This window comes from Eptesicus fuscus, chromosome 4, assembly GCF_027574615.1.
Source record: "Eptesicus fuscus isolate TK198812 chromosome 4, DD_ASM_mEF_20220401, whole genome shotgun sequence".
NCBI classification, from domain to species: Eukaryota; Metazoa; Chordata; class Mammalia; order Chiroptera; family Vespertilionidae; genus Eptesicus; species Eptesicus fuscus.
The window spans coordinates 94,656,909-94,676,729 of NC_072476.1; the positions used below are offsets into that span (position 1 = coordinate 94,656,909).

At 40.1% G+C, this 19,821-nt stretch overlaps 1 pseudogene; it reads right to left on the minus strand.

Annotated features, from left to right (window-relative positions):
• Window positions 1–5,032: 5,032 nt before the first annotated feature.
• Window positions 5,033–19,500, minus strand: LOC103296357 (phosphatidylinositol 3-kinase regulatory subunit beta-like; annotated as a pseudogene).
• Between the last annotated feature and the right edge of the window lie 321 nt (window positions 19,501–19,821).

Below are 19,821 nucleotides of genomic sequence, written 5' to 3' on the forward strand. Positions count from 1 at the left end.
GCAGATTTAACATGGAATTGTGGAATTCCAAATTCTAAAAATGAAATAATTGCTAAATAAATACATTTTAGATCAATAACTAATAGGGGTTCTATATATGACACTGATGGTTGAGTTAAGAGTACCCAGAAATTCCATGGATTATTTGTGAATGTTTATACACATATTTTGAAGAGAATTCACATATTTCATCATATTGTCAAATGTAGCCATTACACCAAGGAAGTAAACAATTATCTTAAAGAAAGAAATGGTAGATGCATAACTCATATTTTGGCAGTATACAGGGGTAGCCTTTTTGGAATACTTACTATTATCTAAGAAAATTTGAAAGATAATTGTACTATGTATGTATACATATATGTCTGTATGTCTATATCTGTATATACCTGCATGTGCATACATATAGCTATATATGTGCATATATCTATACACACATATATGTGTGTATATTATATGTATAGATTACAAAAATATTCATATATACACATATAGGTATATGAATATATAGATGTTATATCTATGTGTTTATATATCTATATGTGTTTAATGTATATATCTATGTATTAGACATATATTCATATATATATATATGCACACATATATATTAAACACACAACAGAAAAACAGAAGTAATAAAGCATATTCTAAACATTTGTACTATTCCTCCTTCATCTCTTAGGAAGAGGCACTCAGGTAAAAGTGTTTCCTGCCAAAAACTTTTTTTAGAATATTCTCTAGGGCAGTTTCACACCATTTTTCTGAAAACATTAAGCAAGCTCTGTTTTATGTAATAAACAATTTTAGCACCAATACAATTTTAATAAAATTCAGGACTTCCAGATAGATATGTGCTGGTTGAAGAAAAACATGTATAAACTAATATTTATTAATTTCAGAAAAGATATAAATGTCAAACTTACTTTAGACTAATAAAATGATAGAATAATAGGTTTCTATCATACTCCTGGCATTAGTGTTAGAGTAAAAGGGAGGGGACTAGTTAAAAGAGAGATGGCAAAGTGAGAACTATCTTGTGGAAGAAGAAAGCTCTTTTGTTCAGTAAGGCAACATGTCTGGGGTAAATGAATTAATAAATTTAATAGACAACCTTTTTCATACCCAATTAAAGCTCTTAAGTATCTGATAACTGTATTAATTATATAACTTACACTCTAAGTGTTTAAATTGAAAACTTGATCATGCTGTTGAAGTTAAACAGGACATTGTTTTAGCAAAACAAAATTATTGAACAAGAATGTTAATATAATAATGCATACATTATTATTTCCTAAAGCATGGGCCAGATTCATTTCTTTTTTCAACAGTGTTTCAAGCGCCTGCAGTGTATAAAGCATCGTTTTGGCTCTGGAGATTGTAATTACCCTTGCTGTAATTGGTGAAATCACAGCTTTCCATTGAAGAAATAAAGAATTTATAAAAAATAAGAGAGTTAAAAATGACATGAAGGATATCTCAAATTTATAAATATAAAAAAATGTGAAAAACCCCTAGATTTGGGAAACAGCATGAGAAATGTTTTAAAATGAAAATGTGGTTTCTCAGGGTCATCTAAGCCATCTTTCCCACTGTAATAGAAATTATGAGTTTGGGAGTCAAATGATATGAATTTCCATTGGATCGTTAAAGGATTAACAGCCACAGAGAAAGGACTTTGACCTTGACATGGCAGACTTTAGAGAGACCTGAAAATTTTCTGAGAAAGGGCTAATAAGGGGTGTGAAAGTGTGGCAGCATTAGGGAGAGTAAGATTAGAGCACATACATTATCAAGTGCTGATTGACTGCTGTTTGAATGGACAAGTGAGCAAGTTATCATTTCTTCATCAAAATACCAAGAACCTAATAATTAGTAAAAATTCAGAGTCAAATGCTAATTCATGTACATTTTGTCTCTATTCTTGTCGGCTTTTACTTTTCACTTAAAAAATAAAGATCAGAAATAATGTGGCATCTTGCCAACTTAATTCTAGAAGCTAACCATCAGAGTAGAATGAAAGTGAGGATAGGGTTAGAGTAAGCTAGGTCATGCCGCAGAATCAAACAACCTCAAAATGTCAATGGTTTATTACAATAAATGTTTATATGCATGTTGCCTATCGCATGCCCATTGTGTTAGATGATAATTTAATCCTTGTGTTCTGCTGTTACCAAGCTAATGGCAGAGCCATCACCTTGTATATTGACAGTTGCGGTAACAGAGGGAAGGAGAATACTGACAATTAAGTATAACATGTCACATCTACTCAAAACTCAAGGGACATAACTATTTGCATGGTTGCACCCGTACACAAGGGAGTAGGGAAGTATAGTTTTACTGTATACTCAGTAAAAAGGAGCTGAAAATATTTTCTAGGTTTCTACAATGTAATAGAGAAGACTCTTTGAAAGAAATAAGACAGATGGAAGTATTTTATAATTTCCAGGGTGCGGGAATATATAAAATACTGATTTTGATGTCTAATGAATTTTAGCAACTCTCCTAAAGCGTTCAGGAAGGATGATTTAATGTTGTTATTCATATGGAAATTAGGGATTTATAAAGGGACTGAGGTGCATATGCGGTTGTCATTGAATATATTTTATAGATTTTAGTTACAAAATGGTAATTTACTAAAGTCATGAGCACCCAGAGAGACCAGCAGAAAAGTCAAGGCCAGATTGTCAATGACCGATACTGAGGGAATGTGGTAGAGGAATGCCAAAAGACAAAAGAGAAGAAAGAGTAGACAGAATAAATGGACAATACATTCAAGTGTATTGTAATTAAAATAAGATTTTCAAGAAGAAGCAGGTGTCAGAATGTCAAATACTGAAAATGAAGTAGGACAAAGGAGAAAATGCCATTGGACTCAATAAGATTATAATAATAACTAACATGCAATCAACAATTACTCAGTTCCAGACTGTATGAACTCATCTCATTTTAAAACTCTTTATGACAGATAAGGTACAATGAGTGAGGAGAGGACCAAAAGCTCAGGGTACCATGACCAGTAAATTGCAGAGATAGGATTTGAACGGGCATTCCAGCTTCAGAATTGTGTTTTTCTCTTGAATCAATTATTTATATCCTACTCTTGGTTGCTAGACATTTTTTAAAAAAATAAAGCTGAGGAATAAAGGCTGGATTACAAACTAGTAATAATGGTAAATGAGGCATGGAAATAGCAAGTTCAGTCTATGTGCTTGAGGAGTTTAAAGATGAATAGCCACAGAGAAATGTTATGTTATTCAATGAAGGTTATGGTAAGATAAGGTTGAGCTTGTTTGTTTGTTTGTTTTTTGACTAAGTCTACTTTTAGAAAAGAACATACCTAAACACAACAAAAAATAAAAGAGAAAATTGAGTTAAACTTTGTAGAACACCCATTATTTGTAATGTACTTAGTAATTTATATGCATTTCCTTATTCAATCATTGAAATATTAGATATATTCCTCAATTTACAGAGTAATCAATCACAATTCACATTTGTATTCCTTCGACATACACACACACACACACACACACACACACACGCACACACACACAAACACACACAAAAGAGGCCTGGTGCACAGAGGGGGGCGGGGTCCCTCAGCCTGGCCTATACCCTCTTGCAATCCAGGACCTTTCGGGGGGATGTCCGACTGCCAGTTTAGGACTGATCTGCCCCTAACTGCTTTGCCTGCCTGCCTGATCACCCCTAACCGCTCACCTGGCTTCCTGATTTCACCCCTAAAACTCAAGCTTCTTTTTTTATTTTTAATATGTATCTTTCTTCTTTATTTTTTATTTAAAAAATCAAGCTTCTTGAGAACATGAGGCATTTAACATTATTCCATATTTCTTACAGAGAGTTAAGCATGGTAAACACAGCAAATACTTAACACTTATGGGCTTCTATACAAACACTTTCCAACCAGAATGCTTTAATAGGCAGTCTCCCAAAACTTGAACTGGAAAACCTAAAAGTAGAGTGCTCAGATTTCAGGCAGCAGGTGCTATTAGCAGGAGTTCTATCCCAATTAAACTCTAATTCTGAGCTCTCAAGAGTCTGGACAAACTGCCCTTCACGGTCTCCAAAGTTTCTTATTTGTCACTATCCCATTTTCCTTTTTTCTTTTTTTTGGAGTTCTATGTTTTATATCCACATCAGTATCAATGTACCATACAAAACCCACCTGCCAGCCTAGCTGACAGGAGCGGGGTCCATATCATCATAGAAAACTAGGGTTCTTGCCCCAAAAGAAGAGAAACTGGGTTTACAGTCAAGGAAACAAAATGAGAACCTGACATGGTCAAGGAGAAGCCTTGACACTGTGTCGAGTGGAGGTGCTGTGGGCAGCGTGCATCTCGGCTGGCCCAGCAGTACCTGCAGCAGCCTCGGTTCCTGGGAAGCCTGGGGTCAGATAGGGCCCAGTTCTTAAGGTTATTTTTAATAATTTTGCTTTTGGGGGAGGAGGGATTCTGGGCAGCAGCTCCAGGTGGGGGTAACCGGTACCGGTTTTAATTCAGGGTTTGGAGGGGAAGTTGGGTCTGTGGGGCGGGACCCACCTGGCCCCAGATGTCACAGCTGAGGTTCTGGAAGTGGCCCAGCAAAGTTCCTTCCTGCCTTCTCCCTGCCCTGACCCCAGATCTATGGCTTAAAAATCAGGGCACCAGGCTGGGGCTAAGCACCCCAGGGGCCTTTGTAAACATGGCAGGTACAGGCAGGGGGAGCTTGGGGGAACTGTAGGAACTGGTGGGGGCAGCCAGAGCTAGGGGAGGGCAGTGTCCATGGGGAAATGGGGCATGGGAGGAGGTATGCTCCTCTAACAGAGACTTAGAGGTACAGAGACTAAGAGAGACAGAGAGGACAGAAATGGGGATAGAAAGAGTGACAGGAAGAGAAAGACGCAGAAAGCAAGAGAGAGATTGAGACAGAGAAAGATTCACAAAGAAGAGAGACAGGCAGACAGACAGAAAGATGGAGTCCTGCTCTGTATGAGTCAGCGGGCTGGGGAGGGGGATGGGATGGGGCCCAGGTCTCACACAGGATGTGCTAGTGTGTCAGTAAGTGCATCGTTGTGTTGCACGAGGGAGGTGTGCTGGTCATGCAGCACCAGCTCCTTCAGAGACCCGTACAGGCTGTAGGGCTCCACAAAACCCAAGACAGTGGCTGAGGGATAGGTGACACAGTGCTTGGTATCCCCATCCGCCACCACGGGAGCAGGCATAGCAGCCCCGCTGGCTGCTCTCACGGGTGATGAAGGTGCCATCCCGCTGGCCGCTCAGCATTTCCTCAGCCTGCGTGCAGTTGATCTTGCCCACATACCAGGTTCTTTCTTCAAGGTGGGGGCGGTCACCCTCATCCTCCATCAGTGCATACTGGTCTTCAGTCTCATTTCTGATTCCCAACCACTCATTGATTTTCTTCTGCCAGGCGCCTTTCTGGGTGAGCCACACCAGGCACTGGTCTCGGATCTTGCGCAGCTGCATGAGGTCTGGCTTCAGGCTGTTCATGCCCTTATAGGTCTCCCGGTTGCCCAAGACCTGTGTCCGCAGCTCCTGCTCCAGCTTCCTGCGGCTCTCGTGGATCTCGGCGATGCAAGGCTAGAGCCGTTCTGAGTTCAGCAGGATCCTCTGCATCTCTTGTTCATTGCCCTCACACCAGAAGCGCTCCAGATACTCCTGGCTGCACTTCTCTTGAGTCTGGCCCTGCTCTTCGAAGATCTTGATGGTTTCATTGAAGGCTTCGATTGCGGTGCGCTTCCTCTGCAGTTCCCGGGAGGTGCGTGTGTGCTCCTCCTAGAGCTGGTCATAGGCGCGGATCCTGTCAACCTCCGCTTCAAACCAAGGGAACAAACAAAACCTTTCATTCTGATCTTCCTCGCCGCAAGGGAACAGCAAACCTCAATCAAAATAATTTCCCGCCAGAAGTCACGTACAAATACTGCGAGACTGAGGACTATAGGGCTGACTATGTACAGGCGCAATAACAGGCTCATGCTCTAGGTCTAGGCGCCCAGGCGTCCTCCACAATCCCACAACCCTCTGGTCGCACACTTCCGGTTTTTCTAGCTCCTCCTTAAGTGGTGTTTCCTTCGGTCATTTTGCAAGTCCAGGGCCTCTAGTTGGAGAGGATTTTTCTGTTCTTTGACGTTGATAGCTGTTTACTATTTGGAATCAGTGAGGTTTCGGGAGCACTGCCGCTGCCATGAACATGTCGGTCCCAAGCGCCCTCATGAAACAACCGCCCATTCAGTCCACGGCTGGTGCTGTCCTGGTTCGCAATGAGAAAGGTACTGTGCTGAGCCGTTTTCCAATCGGATCTTCCTCTTCCTTCCTCAGCACAATCCAAACCTACTCCGGGCCGACCACCCCAACCCCGCAGACCCTTAAGACCTTCCCCTCTATTGCTTCGACTTTCCCCCATCAAACTTGCATCCTATTGCATTGCCTAGGGGAGCCCCTAAATACACCCTGGGGGGCAGGGCCAGCCTGAGCAAGGGGCCGTGGTGTTCTGGTCTCTGGTCATTCTGGTCATTGCAGTAGCTGGCTTCATGTATACACATATACATGTATACAGTATAGTCATATTAGAATGAACACATGCACGTGTCTAATCTATAATAATAAAAGCCTAGTATGCTAATAGACCAGACATCCTTCCTGACAACCTTCTGGATGAAGTCAGGGCTGGAAGGGGAGCCTGCGTCCTGGGTGCCAGAGGGAAGCTGGTGCCGGCAGCCAGGAGAAGGAAGGCCCATTCTTGCATGAATTTTGTGCATTGAGCCTCTAGTAGAGAAATAAAGAAGTAGATAGAAATACTAGAATTCAATACAATGAAATAATTATTTTCATTTTTTTCTGAAACTGAAAGAAATAACACCAAAATTATGGGACTAGTGATATGCTAAAAATAGCAATAATTATATGTGAGAGGCAAGCTAAATTAATAGCAAAACAAACACCATGTGTTTCTAAACCATTGCAACCTAGCTTTGGTTTTGCAAAGTATATGGGGAAACCTCAATGTAAGTTGAGTAAAATTACTATCAAGAAATGGGAGGAGACATTTCCGCTGTGCTTTAGTCTGTCAAATCACATATGTGGTGACAAGTTAATTTTTTTTATACTACAATTTGGTCAGCAATATTACTGTCTTCAGTTATTGTTCTATAGGAAAAAATTATATATATATATATTTCCAGGAATGATCTTTAAAATTGAATTATTAAGACAAATGGAAAATTTGATTTTATGTATAATTTTAATATTTTTTTAAATTTCTATTTTTGTTGTTAGTATCAAGAACACAAATATAATTTTCCGATTCTTAGCAAATGTTTTAATTGATGGAACACCATAGAAATAGCGCATAAGTGTTTCTTGCCTATTTAGACAGTTAGTACTCTGACCTAGGCTTGCATAAGGAGGAGGTGCAGAAATGAAGGCAAAGAGGGAGGACATCCAATGCCAGACCCCACATGCCCTTTCCTGCTCCTTCCCTCTTTCAGCCCTTAAGACAGTTTCCAACTTGCATGAGAGAGAACTTCTTCGAGCAATGCAACCTGTCATTACAATCTTTACTTGAAGAGGTTTTGCCCTGAGCAGTTACTGTGTGTGTTTGTGCACGTATGTTTAATTTTATTATGAATGTATAGCATTCCCTTTCATTTAACTAAGCATTTTAGATTAGTTCTCTCTCCAATGTCAACAAATTAAAATATCACCCCATCTTTATTGTTCCTATGTATGAATGTCATAATAGCCTCATACAATTGAAGGGTTACCTGTGATCACTGTGATCTCAGAATATTATATACAACCAAATGCTGGATCATAGAGAGAAATGTACATAATTATCTATATCTGAGTGCCATTGACTGTGGTTTCCTATACGTGAAGTACAACAGTGCTAACTATTCAAGGCAAAGTGATTTACTACACCAAATTCTTATAATTTTGATTTAGAAAAAAATACAACTTTCTTGGCAACTTCTTTGCTGCTTTCTTCTTCTTCTTTTTTTAATCCTCACCCAATGATATTTTTCCATTCATTTTTAGAGAGAGTGGAAAGGATGGGGAGAGACAGAGAAAGAAAGATATCAATGTGAGAGTGACACTTTGATTGGTTACCTCCCACACCTGCCCTGACGAGGGAACAAGCCTGCAACCTAGGTAGTGCCCTTGACCGGAATCAAACCCGGGGCCCTTCAGTCTGCAGGCCTACGCTCTATCCACTGAGCCAAACTGGCTAGGGTTTTGCCACTTTCTAATGGTTGTTTATTTGTTTTCTTTTATCATATTCTTATTCTTGGTATTTTAAAAGCTTATTAGGTAAGTGCAACTATTTTCCCTCCCTGTTTTCATTTTTATACATAAGCATACTTTAGAAATAGAACAGAAACTCTCATTTTGACTTTTCAACCTTTCAAATTTAACAGATTTAAACTCTGTAAACAACTTGCTGTGAAATATAGTTTGAAAATCAGTCAAAAAAAAAAAAGCAGCAGTCTTAAAAGATCTAAATATAAACAACTCTAGGCATGTGTAATGCATACTGGTTTTAAAGGAAAAACAAGTATTTTCATCCTAATATGCAGTTTTCATCTAAAAAAAACAACAATTTAACAAAAGGCAATAAAAACTGTTTTTACCTCCAAATTAAATAAGCCTGACTTTCTATTGATCTTTATATGTGTGAAAAATATGAATATTTAAGGTTAAAGTAAAATTGAAACTGATCATTGTGAAAAATAATATTTGACCACATCAGGGAAGATTAACATTGTGAGGAGTATTTAGTGAATATTAGGGAAGGTTTTGAGTAATGGTCATATTCTATCTATTGCTTCGTGATAGCTTGAGATATCTGTTGCTAATGTAAAAATAAACATCAAGGGGAAGGAAATGTTGTTTAGTTCCTTTTTGGCTTCCATGTCTCAATTTTTACTCTTCAATTGGTAGGCAGTGTGTGTAAATGAAATAGAATGCAAGTATTTTGCCTTAATCTCTTAAGGAACTACTGCTTTTTACCTTAAATATGTGGGAATTGTATAATGTCCCACCTAGTGTTGTTCTATCTTTAATTTGTATGACTATTTAGGGTCTTGTTTACTTTGATTGAGAGAAAAATCTGTAAAAAATATTTTCTATGCTGGATGTCTCTTGTTGAGAAATTATGTGAGGCCAGACAGGCTATTATTATTTATATATATAAAACCCTAAGTGACCAGTCCAATATGCGACCATTCTATCATTCGACCGCTATTCCATTGTTCAGCCAGTTGCTATGATGTGCACTGACCACCAGGGGGCAGACGCTCAATGAGGAAGCTGTCCCCATGTGGTCAGTGTGCTCCCACAGCAGGAGCACAGCTCAGCTGACCAAGGAGCGCCAGACACTGGGCTCATGGCTGGTGAGCACAGCGGTGGCGCAAGCTTCTACTGCTTCAGCGGCAGTGCTATCGAGCAGCAGAGGCAGCAGGCACAGCGGGGCCAGGATGAGTGGGATCAGGCCGAAACCAGCAGTCTGACATCCCCTGAGGGGTCCCAGATTGTGAGAGGGTGCAGGCCAGGCTTGAGGGATCCCACCAGTGCATGAATTCATGCACCAGGCCTCTAGTATATTTTATAAATTACTCTATAGGATACTAAGAGATAACTCCCCACCCTCTCTCTGTCCCCTCAGATCTATTCTCAATACTAAATCCCAAAATATTATTTTAAACCAGTGGTTCTCAACCTTTCTAATGCCACAACCCTTTAATACAGTTCCTCATGTTGTGGTGACCCCCAACCATAAAATTATTTTCGTTGCTACTTCATAACTGTAATTTTGCTATTGTATGAATCGTAATGTAAATACCTGTGTTTTCCAATGGTCTTAGGTGACCCTGCTAGTGGTTCTCAAGTTGAGAACCTCTGCTGTAGAGCCTAAGACCATTGGAAAACACAGATATTTACATTACAATTCATAACAGAAGCAAAATTACAGTTATGAAGTAGCAACAATATCTGTGTTTTCTGGCGGTCTTAGGTGACCCTGCTAGCAGTTCTCAACCTGTGGGTCGCAACCCACAGGTTGAGAACCGCTGCTGTAGAGCCTAAGACCATCGGAAAACACAGATATTTACATTACGATTCATAACAGTAGCAAAATTACAGTTATGAAGTAGCAACGAAAAAAATGTTATGGTTGGGGGTCACCACAACATGAGGAACTGTATTAAAGGGTCGCAGCATTAGAAAGGTTGAGAACCACTGTTTTAAACAGAAATCTCTTGATACCACTCTACTGCCCAAATCTCTGCTATGGATTTTCCATTGCTCTTTGGATAAAAGACTTCACATCATTTCATACTCTCCTAAAACTTGCCCTTCAACCACACTGGCTTACTTCTTTTTGATTTTCTTAAGATGCCAAGCACCTCCTGTTTTCAGAATTCATTATATTGTATGATTATTGTAATTTTTAGGGAATTTTTTAAAATCCCAAATACTAGAATTAGACTCCCTCTTATATGTTTTCAACACATCTTGTATTTTCCTCATAACAATCAAAATTGGCAGATACATAGTTGGAGGATGATTTGAATCATTCATATGCTACAGCTGTAAGCTCAATGAGAGTAACAGCTTCATTTTTTCTCATTCTTTTATCCCCTGTGTCAAGCAAATTTACAGACCAACAATAAAGGAATGTTTCTTAAATTAATAAATTTGATATGTGCACATCATGAATCTTTGTTTTATATTTCTATTTAGATTTATGAAGAATGTATCTCTTGGGGATTGAATTTCTATAACTTTTTCCCAAAAAACATATCTTTTATGAATTTTGCTGTTATCTATTGCTATTATTTTATATGGTCTTTTAAAAAAGCTAAGTGATTCTCAGAGGAATGGAGAATATCAGGACTTGCTGAGACTTTTAGAGAAGGTCAATCAGCTAATGTAAAAAACATAACATGTTGGGAAGAGGAAGCTCCAACTGGATGGGTGGAGGAGTTAGGCACATGATTTGTAAATTTTAAAATTTAGCAATCACATAGAAACTAAGTAATTTAGCATGTTCCACTATAAATTATATTTGCAATTCAGTTTAATAATTGTCTTTTTAAAGATCTCTAATAAATATATTTTAGACATGGAAACATATCAACCTCAGAGTCCATTACCAAAATGCAGTTGTTGGTGTTATATTCTTTTAAATCACTGTCTCCTCTGTCTTGGCTGGGCTTGGACTGTGGTGAACATCACTTTATTAAAACTGTGTCATTGTGTGCCAGAGCACACTTTCTCCCCAATTCTCAGATAGAAGTCTGAGAAGAGGCATGGGTTAAAGCCAGGTGGCTCCTACTTCTGTAAGAAGTCCTGTACATGTTTAGTGCCTGTAGCGTATATGATGCCCTGAAGCTTTATATATGTAGTCTCAAATAAGCAAGGAAACTTGGACTTAACTGTGTCACAAAAAATATTTGTTCTTATACTGTTCACTAAGTGCTTACATAGCCTCTCCTAGACCAGCACACTATAAAGATAGCACGTTCACAATTCCAGACTTCTCTAGACACCTGGAATACTTAGACCTTAGAATACTAATGCACCTTCATGTTTTTCTTTGAAGAACAAAGAGAGATGGCAGAGATACACTGCCACTTCTATCCCAATGCATGGAAACATTACATTGTTGTTCGCACAGAGTCATTATATGTAAAGGAGTCTGACTGGTGAATGATGACGATCTTCCAACAATTCTCATTTTGGGAGTTTTTCAACCAATTTGACTAGACCAAACCTTGGTAGGTGCTTTGAAATATAAACAGTAACATATAAAACCTTGAACTTTATGCTCTATATTCAGGGGAAAATAAGCACATTAATCAGAAGAGGTTTAAGACAGTTTTCTACCTCCTATTAAACACACATCTATGTGGTTTCCCTCAGTCCTTTTAGGCATGTTCTACAAAATCTGTTAAACTAGAAAATGTGAGGGACCCATGGTTTAACTGTCTCCCCAATTGGAATTTATCTCAATGCAGACATTGTATTTGATTTACTAGAAAGATGCTGTGCCCTGACATTTCAAATCATTCTAGTCGGAAACTAATTTAGTGTTGAGCTAAAGTGCATAGTCTCTAACATATATAGCAATTAGATGAGGCAAGTCATATCAGCACAGTATCAAAAGCCAAGGGTACATGGAAGGAAGGTAGAGTAGAATAATAGAACTAGCAAAATTATCTGTATGCCAAAGGTTCCTGGCCTTTGATATTTTGCAGGTCAAATAATTCCTAAGGAACAGTCTTAGCCATTATAATACTACCACTTCTACTCATCAGAATAAGGATACAAACAATTATTTCACTAGAGGAGGGACTGTAAGTATGAAAATAAAATAATTTGCAATAAAATATGACAATGATCTTACAAGTCTGAACATTTTAAATCCCAGGAGTCATAAAGTAACAAATACAAATTAAAAGAGTTCTTTAAATTGAAGCGTGTTCTGCATTTTTCCTTTACTTTTTGATCCCCACGGACCATGGCAGACTGGAGCCAGAATTCGCATTTGTCTAGATAGACTTTCAGAAAACAAGGCTGCAAGTTGTGGTCTCCAAAACTTCTTGATTGAATTCAGGCTCCTTTAATCAGCAAGAGACTGAACATCTTATCCCAAATACGAATATTTTGTAATGATAAATTATGCATATATACTGCTATACTAGCACATTATTCAAATCAATAGCATAGGCCAAAATGAAAATTTTTAAAGAATGAATTAAAATGAATATGTTAAAGTTCTACTATATTTGCAGGCATACCTGTGGGAAATTGTAGCCTTCCCTGTTGTGTTCAACCCAAATTGGAAACCTGTCTGTTCGATGACTCTGCCCTTACCTTGTAAAGAAGTATTGTGCTTCCTCAATAGGTGTTCAAGGAAGGAGACACCATATAACAGAAAGTCCACCATCAGGCTGTCAGAACTACATCAGCCTCTCCAATAACCCATTTCTGTGTTTCTCTCTTTTGGTTACACTCCTAAAAAGGTTTTTTTCTAGTGTAATTCCTTCAGTTTTCTTTGTTAAAATGAAAGATGTGTGCTCATGTTAACCTTGTAGGGGTTTCATATTTTACTTGTTCTACATATCCATGGAAGCATAAATTGTTTCAGTAGCTCTATGCCTGAGATAGAGATAAAGACATGTTTTGAAATAAATTCACTCGCTTAAAATAATTCATTTTCATAAAGAGAAGTCATATTGAATGTTAGCACATGACATAAATCTAGGACGAGTCAGATGTTAGGAACTAATTGGATTCGGCAAACACCAATACTCTATTTTCTTATATTACCAGTTTTATTCGTGGCACAAATAAATACCTCTGGAAATCATATTTTCTTCTTCATCCTTATCATCGCTTTCATAGTTTAGTGCCACATTTTGATTTCTCATGTCTAGTTCAATATCTTCTTTGAATCTAGTCTTGCCTTAAGTTTATCCTACATTCTCCTCATAAAACTAGACTCTTATCAGATTGTCACTGTCTTGAAAGTTTTCAGTGACTCCCATAAGCAACAGAGAATCAAGTTTGGTTTCTTAGGATGACAGGCAGTTTAGCACTCTCCTGATCCGGTTCCACATCTCCAATTCCTATCTTGCAATTTTTGCACCTGCTTTTTAGCTCTTGGCTATTGGACTACTACTGCCAGTTTTCCAACATAGTCAAACTTCCTCCAGCTGCCATGACTTTGAACATGTTACCACTGCTTGGGCTGGCTTTCCAATGAAGCATTATTCATTAGGTGATCTCCTAAAGCTTGTCAAGTTGCTGCAGTGCTTGTCAAGACGCTGCTCAAATATCACCTTCCTGGGAATTATGAATCCCTCTTGGTTTGATGAGGTGTCTTGATTTGAGAACCTGCATCATTACATTACAGTTAATTACTTGAGTTATGCAAAGGCAGGGCTTAGGCTTTACTCACTTTTGTGACCTCAGCACTCAGCTCAGGGGCAAGCCCGGAGCAGACATTTAAACATTCTTTGAATAACAAAGGCCATCTCTGCTCTTCCCCACCTCAGACCTTCATACACATATCAGACTGCAGAGCTACATACGCACTATGGGTGCATTTCTTATTGTACCACACAGCAAGCCTTTGACGTCAGGTCTGTGTGTTGAGCAGTGATTCTGAAATGTTAGTCTGTATCTAGGAATCACCTGGAGACCTTGTTAACACGGTGAACTTGGACTCCTCCCCTGAGCTTTGAATTCAACAGGTTGCGAAGGGGCCCGTGGAGTCCCAACATGCTCATAGCAGCTTCTGCTTCTGGTGGTAGCAGTATAACTCTGAGAACCGCTGGTGAAGAGTACGTTGAGAGGGAAGGAAGAAGTTATTTTCCTTTGGGGGACTGCTAGGCAGGACATCTGAAGTCTTTTTTATGCAGTTATGTTAATTTTTGTCATCTTTGAAATTCCAAAATGAGATATATTTATTCCAATAATCGTATGGGTATAGTGGTGATACTAGCATCAGGGTTGGGTGATGAGGATATGAAAATAGAAATATCTACCCATTTGTTTTTTTCTTTAGGCTTCCCTTTGCCTGTACCTTTTTAAATGCATTATAATTTTTTCCTCTTCTGCTGTTTCTACTTATTGATAGATCTTCATTGAACCTATAGGTTAATGTGTATCTAGTCTACTGAGTTGTCTTTTGTTTTACTGCCACTACAATTTTAAATTTGAATGCATTTTAAAATGTATTTTTAAAAATATTTTTCCAGGTCTCATTTAATGTTACCACACACTAGTAGGTTTAACAAATTTGACATTTTTTATGTTTATTTCACAAATGAGAGAATTGAGATGCATAGAGGCAAAGATGCTGACTGCTGGCCTGGGGTTAGAAAGTGTGGAAGTTGGTACTAAATTAGCAGACTGTCACCTAGTGTAGTCCACAGCTTTTAAGTGCCACTCATCAGACATAATGGGTGTTCACGAACATTTATGTATATCACAGTGGCCACAGCTCAGGCGGACACCGACACCTGAGGTGGCAATATTTCCAGTTGTGGTGTAAAGGGCTTTTCTAGCTAGACTTCGACAACTCAGGTGATAGCTCAACAAATTACTACTAGCTGTATGTCATTAGGAGAGTGAGTTAACATCTCATAAGTATCTAATGATTATCATATCATAACAATCACTTGTAAAATGAAAACAAGGTCTGTTGAGAATATTAATTACTATATAGATACTGGGGAATACAGCTTTTGGGCAGATTAGCCAAAAAATGGGTAATTCTGAGTAGGAAGGAGAATAATTACTTGAGGCCAGGATCTGATGCCACTGTTAAGATAGAATGTTGAAAAAGTTTGACAAGATTCAGGTATCATAAACAGATACACAATGAAATGTTTACAACATCCCTGAAAGTAGTATCAATTGAAAAAATAGGACTACTTAAATATAAAACACTAGAGGCCCCGCGTGCAAACTTCATGCACTCGGGGGGTGGGGTGAGGAGGGGGCCCCTCAGCCTGGATTGCAAGAGGGTACAGGCCAGGGTGAGGGATGCCACCTTGCACAATCGGGGGTGGAGAGGGATGTGGGAGGTTGGCCAGCCTGGGAGGGACTGAAGGAGGGAGGGCTCCAAGGCACATCTGGCCTATCTCGCTCAGTCCCAATTGGCTAGACCCCAGGAGCAAGCTAACCTACCAGTCAGAGCATTTGGCCCCTGGTGGTCAGTGCACATCATAGCGACTGGTCGACTAGTCGACTGTTTACCCCCTGGTGGTCAGTGCACATCATAGCGAGCAGTTGAGTGACCTTAGCATATCATTAGCATATTACGCTTTGAATGGTTGACCAGACAACTGGATGACCAGACACTTAGCATATTAGGCTTTTATTATATAGGATGGTTAACATCTAGAAAAGTAAAACTGAGTTTAGAAATGTGAAGAATCATTCTTTTAAAATATATCTTATAATTATTTTTAGATATAAAAGTTTCACAAAATTTATTCTGCTGAAGTACAATTCCTATTATTTGCTTTTGAAATGTAAAGAGATATGCCATGAGCATGTATGTAAGGGGTGTGTGTGTGTGTGTGTGTGTGTGTGTGTGTGTGACATTAAAGGATCTATTAAGATAAAATTAAGTTTTCCCTCTTACTACCCTTTGCTTGTTTGTATTTTATATGTTTAGGTCTCTCATTCTTGACAGCCACATTATTTTGATGTCAAGACACACCAACTTATGTGCCATGAAATTAGGATGCGGTTATGCTGTGCTTAGCATAAAAATAGCAAAAGTTCTGATCAGGAGAAGGGGGAATGGCCCAGTGCCAATTATTTTGCATCACTTGTCACATTATTTTTACTCTGAATTTAGAAGGAAATACTTGTATTTATTAAGAAGTTTGATTTCAACTGAATCTTCACTATACAGTATTTTAACCTTGTACATTTACTTTCACAGACACAAATCCTTATGAATGATTTTTATTAGAGTTAAAGATTTCTGTTGTCTGAGAAGATGCAATGCAGTGAGATTCTGCATCTGAATTGGCACAGTTCATTCCTTTTATATTGCAAAGTATATACTTGCAGAAAGGGAATTCATGCCGTCGTTTTCTGTGTGGGTTGCATGGCATTTGATCCATAGTGACAGAAAGAAATGATTACAGAAAATCTGCAGTATATTTCACTGAATGTTAACAGCAGGTTCAGATGTGTTTTACTTCTGACCTTGTGGAATGCTTTCTTGCTTATGCAATTTTTTATACATCACATACACAAACTGCTACGCGGGCTCAGCTGCTTGCACACGGATATATTTCTGAAAACAAATATTCAGGTCAGTTTCACAAGTGCCATTTTTCTTCTGTTATTCCATGACATGAGAAATGCATGATGCATTTTCTTCTGTTTTACATATGGTACAGAGAAGTCGTAATACCGATTTGTTTCATGTGAGTGCTTCTTGTCATATAGTGTTAAGAAAAATAACTTCTAGCAATCAAATCATTTAATATTTCCAATCAGGGTTATAGGATACTGTGTCTATTATTACCTGTGTATTGTAACTCAATATGCGTGTATGAGTCTGTGTCTGAGTATGTGTGTTTGCTAATGCTATACTATGTGAATTGAAAATCCCAGTATCTGAACAATGTAAACCTCAGCAAAATTCTGAGGCTGTGAGCTTTTAATATTTGCATATGTTTGTGATATTTGCATTAGTTATGTTGAGAAAATATTTAGGATTCTAATAAAAGCAGAAGAGTTTTAATTTATTTTTGAAACTTACAATAAACAAAAGCAATCATATGTTAGCATCAGAGACACCTGTGGAGAAGGAGGCACAGTTTTATTATCCTTCAATTTAAATGTGAGTAAATATTTTTTAGATCTTTCAATATGTCTGAATTCTAAAATGTGTGACTCAAAGACCAATCAGTTTTGATCAGGTGATGATAGATTATAAACAAACTAAGTTGCACTTTATTTTTAAGTACTATTTCAGAGTTAGTAAAAATTTTTACAATTTAAAAAATATTACATCTCTATGTGCATGTTTTTTGCTAATACAGTTCAGTTGCAGTAACTCCAAGTACATTTAAAAAAAAAAATGGTGAAAATGTAGTCCATAGTTGCAATGAAATATCAAGAAGGGATTTTGTTCATTTAATTTTCAAAGGGACATATTCAACTTAAGTGGAGAAAAAAATATCAAAAGCAATTATTGTCTAGCCTAGTGATTTTCAACCTTTTTCATCTCATGGCACACATAAACTAATTACCAAAATTCTGAAGCACACCAAAATTACACTGAGTGGCCAGATTATTATGATCTCTGAATGCATAATAATCTGGCCACTCAGTGTATATCCTTTATAATAAAAGGCTAATATGCTAATTGTCCCTCGACCAGAAGTTCGACCAGCAGGCAGGCCGGCCAACCACCCATGTCCCCTGCCCCTGGCCAGGCTGGCTGGACCCCACCCATGCATGAATTCATGCACCAGACCTCTAATATATATATATACTAGAGGTCTGGTGCATGATTGAATCATGCACGTGTAGGGTCCCCTACACGCTTTCACTTTTCGCGGTGGAGCTGGGTGCCTGTCCACTGGTGCACCAGGCCTTTCAGAAGCCTCCGCCGAGGCGGAGGCTTCTGAAAGGCCTGGTGCCGGAGCAGACAGGCACCTAGCTCCCCCACTTTTGATGGTCCGCGGCCGCTGAGGGGGGCTGCCGTGGACACCTGGTTACCCTGCCGTTGAGAGGCGCAGCTGGGTGTCCACAGCAGGCCCGCTCAGTGGCCGCGGATCTGGCCGTTGAGAGGCGCAGGGGCGGGAGTCCCGCCCCCTGCGCCTCTCAACAGCAGGGTAGCCCCCCTCAGTGGCAGTGGATCCGTGCCTCTCAATGGCCGGATAGGCCACCCCGAGTTCCGCCCCCAGCCTCCCGCCGCCCAATCGTGGGCATAGCGGAGTGATGGTAATTTACATGTTACTCTATTATTAGATAGGATATATATACATACACACTGAGTGGCCAGATTATTATGCATTCAGAGATCATAATAATCTGGCAACTCAGTGTATATATTTACTAGAGGCCTGGCACATAAAATTTGTGCACTGGAGAGGATTCCCTCAACCCAGCCTGCCCCTTCTTACAGTCTGGAGCCCTCAGGGGATGTCCTACTGACCGCTAGGGGAGCGGCCTAAGCCACAGTCTGGCCTCCCTCTGTGGGAGGCGACCAGCCAATCAGGGCAAGGCACTGCCCCCATCACTCCCTCACTGCTGCTGCCTCTGGCCTCCCTCTGCAAGAGGTGACCCTGCAATCAGGGGAAGGCGACACCCCTATCACGCTTCTGCTGCTGCCACTGCTGGCCACGAGGGTGCCTGAGCCTCAGCCATCACAGCCACTGTAGCTTGCCTGAGCCTCACCCAGCCCTCATTGCCTGAGCCTTGGCCCTTGCAGCAGCCAGCCCTGGGCAAGCGGCAGCAGCCATTGGCCACGAGCTTTCCCATGCTTAACCAATCAGGTGCGCTCATCCAGTGATGGGGAGACCGCATCTTCCAGAGTTCTCCTGGCTGCAGGGGAGAGTGCAAGTCTCCCTCCGGCCCTGGGTCACTGGGTCTGGCTGCTAGAGGAAATTCCCTATATTGGTTGCCCGGATACCTGGAGGCCTCCACCTATTCCTGACCCTGACCCAAGGAGCTTTGAGGAGTGATGGAGGCATACTGGGAGTTCGAGAAACCACAGGAAGGAGCTGCCTTTCTCAGAATCCCTGACCCGCGGTGCTGGAGGCCAAGGTGGGGCGTGGCCAGGCCGGGAGCTCTTAGCTGTGGAGCTCAGACTTTCCCTCACCTGCCTTTGCTGCCGGTGCGGAGGTTTCCTGGCACACCACTTGGCAGAGGAACCTGTGGTCCTTCTGGGCACACCGCAGCAGCCATCGGGAGCGCTCGCAGATCCCTCCGCCGCCATGTGGGGAGTACAGGCCGCCCTCCACCACCAGGCCCTCCTCCCCCACCCCATCCCTGCTGCTGCTATCGAATCCCCAACGCTGCAAGTCCCCGCCCCCATCCCCGACGCTGCAAGTTCACTCCCACCTGTGCCAGTCATTACTGCGATGGCGTCCCAACCAATTTGCATATTACCCTTTTATTAGTATAGATATATATTTTTCCAATCTGGCAAAAAAGTAAAAAAGTCGGTATCATTTTGATTCATTCACACTGGGTAGATATGTTGTGTTGGCAGTTGTCATTTAAAAATTTGATAACCTAAGGGAAAAGAGGTCAGAGC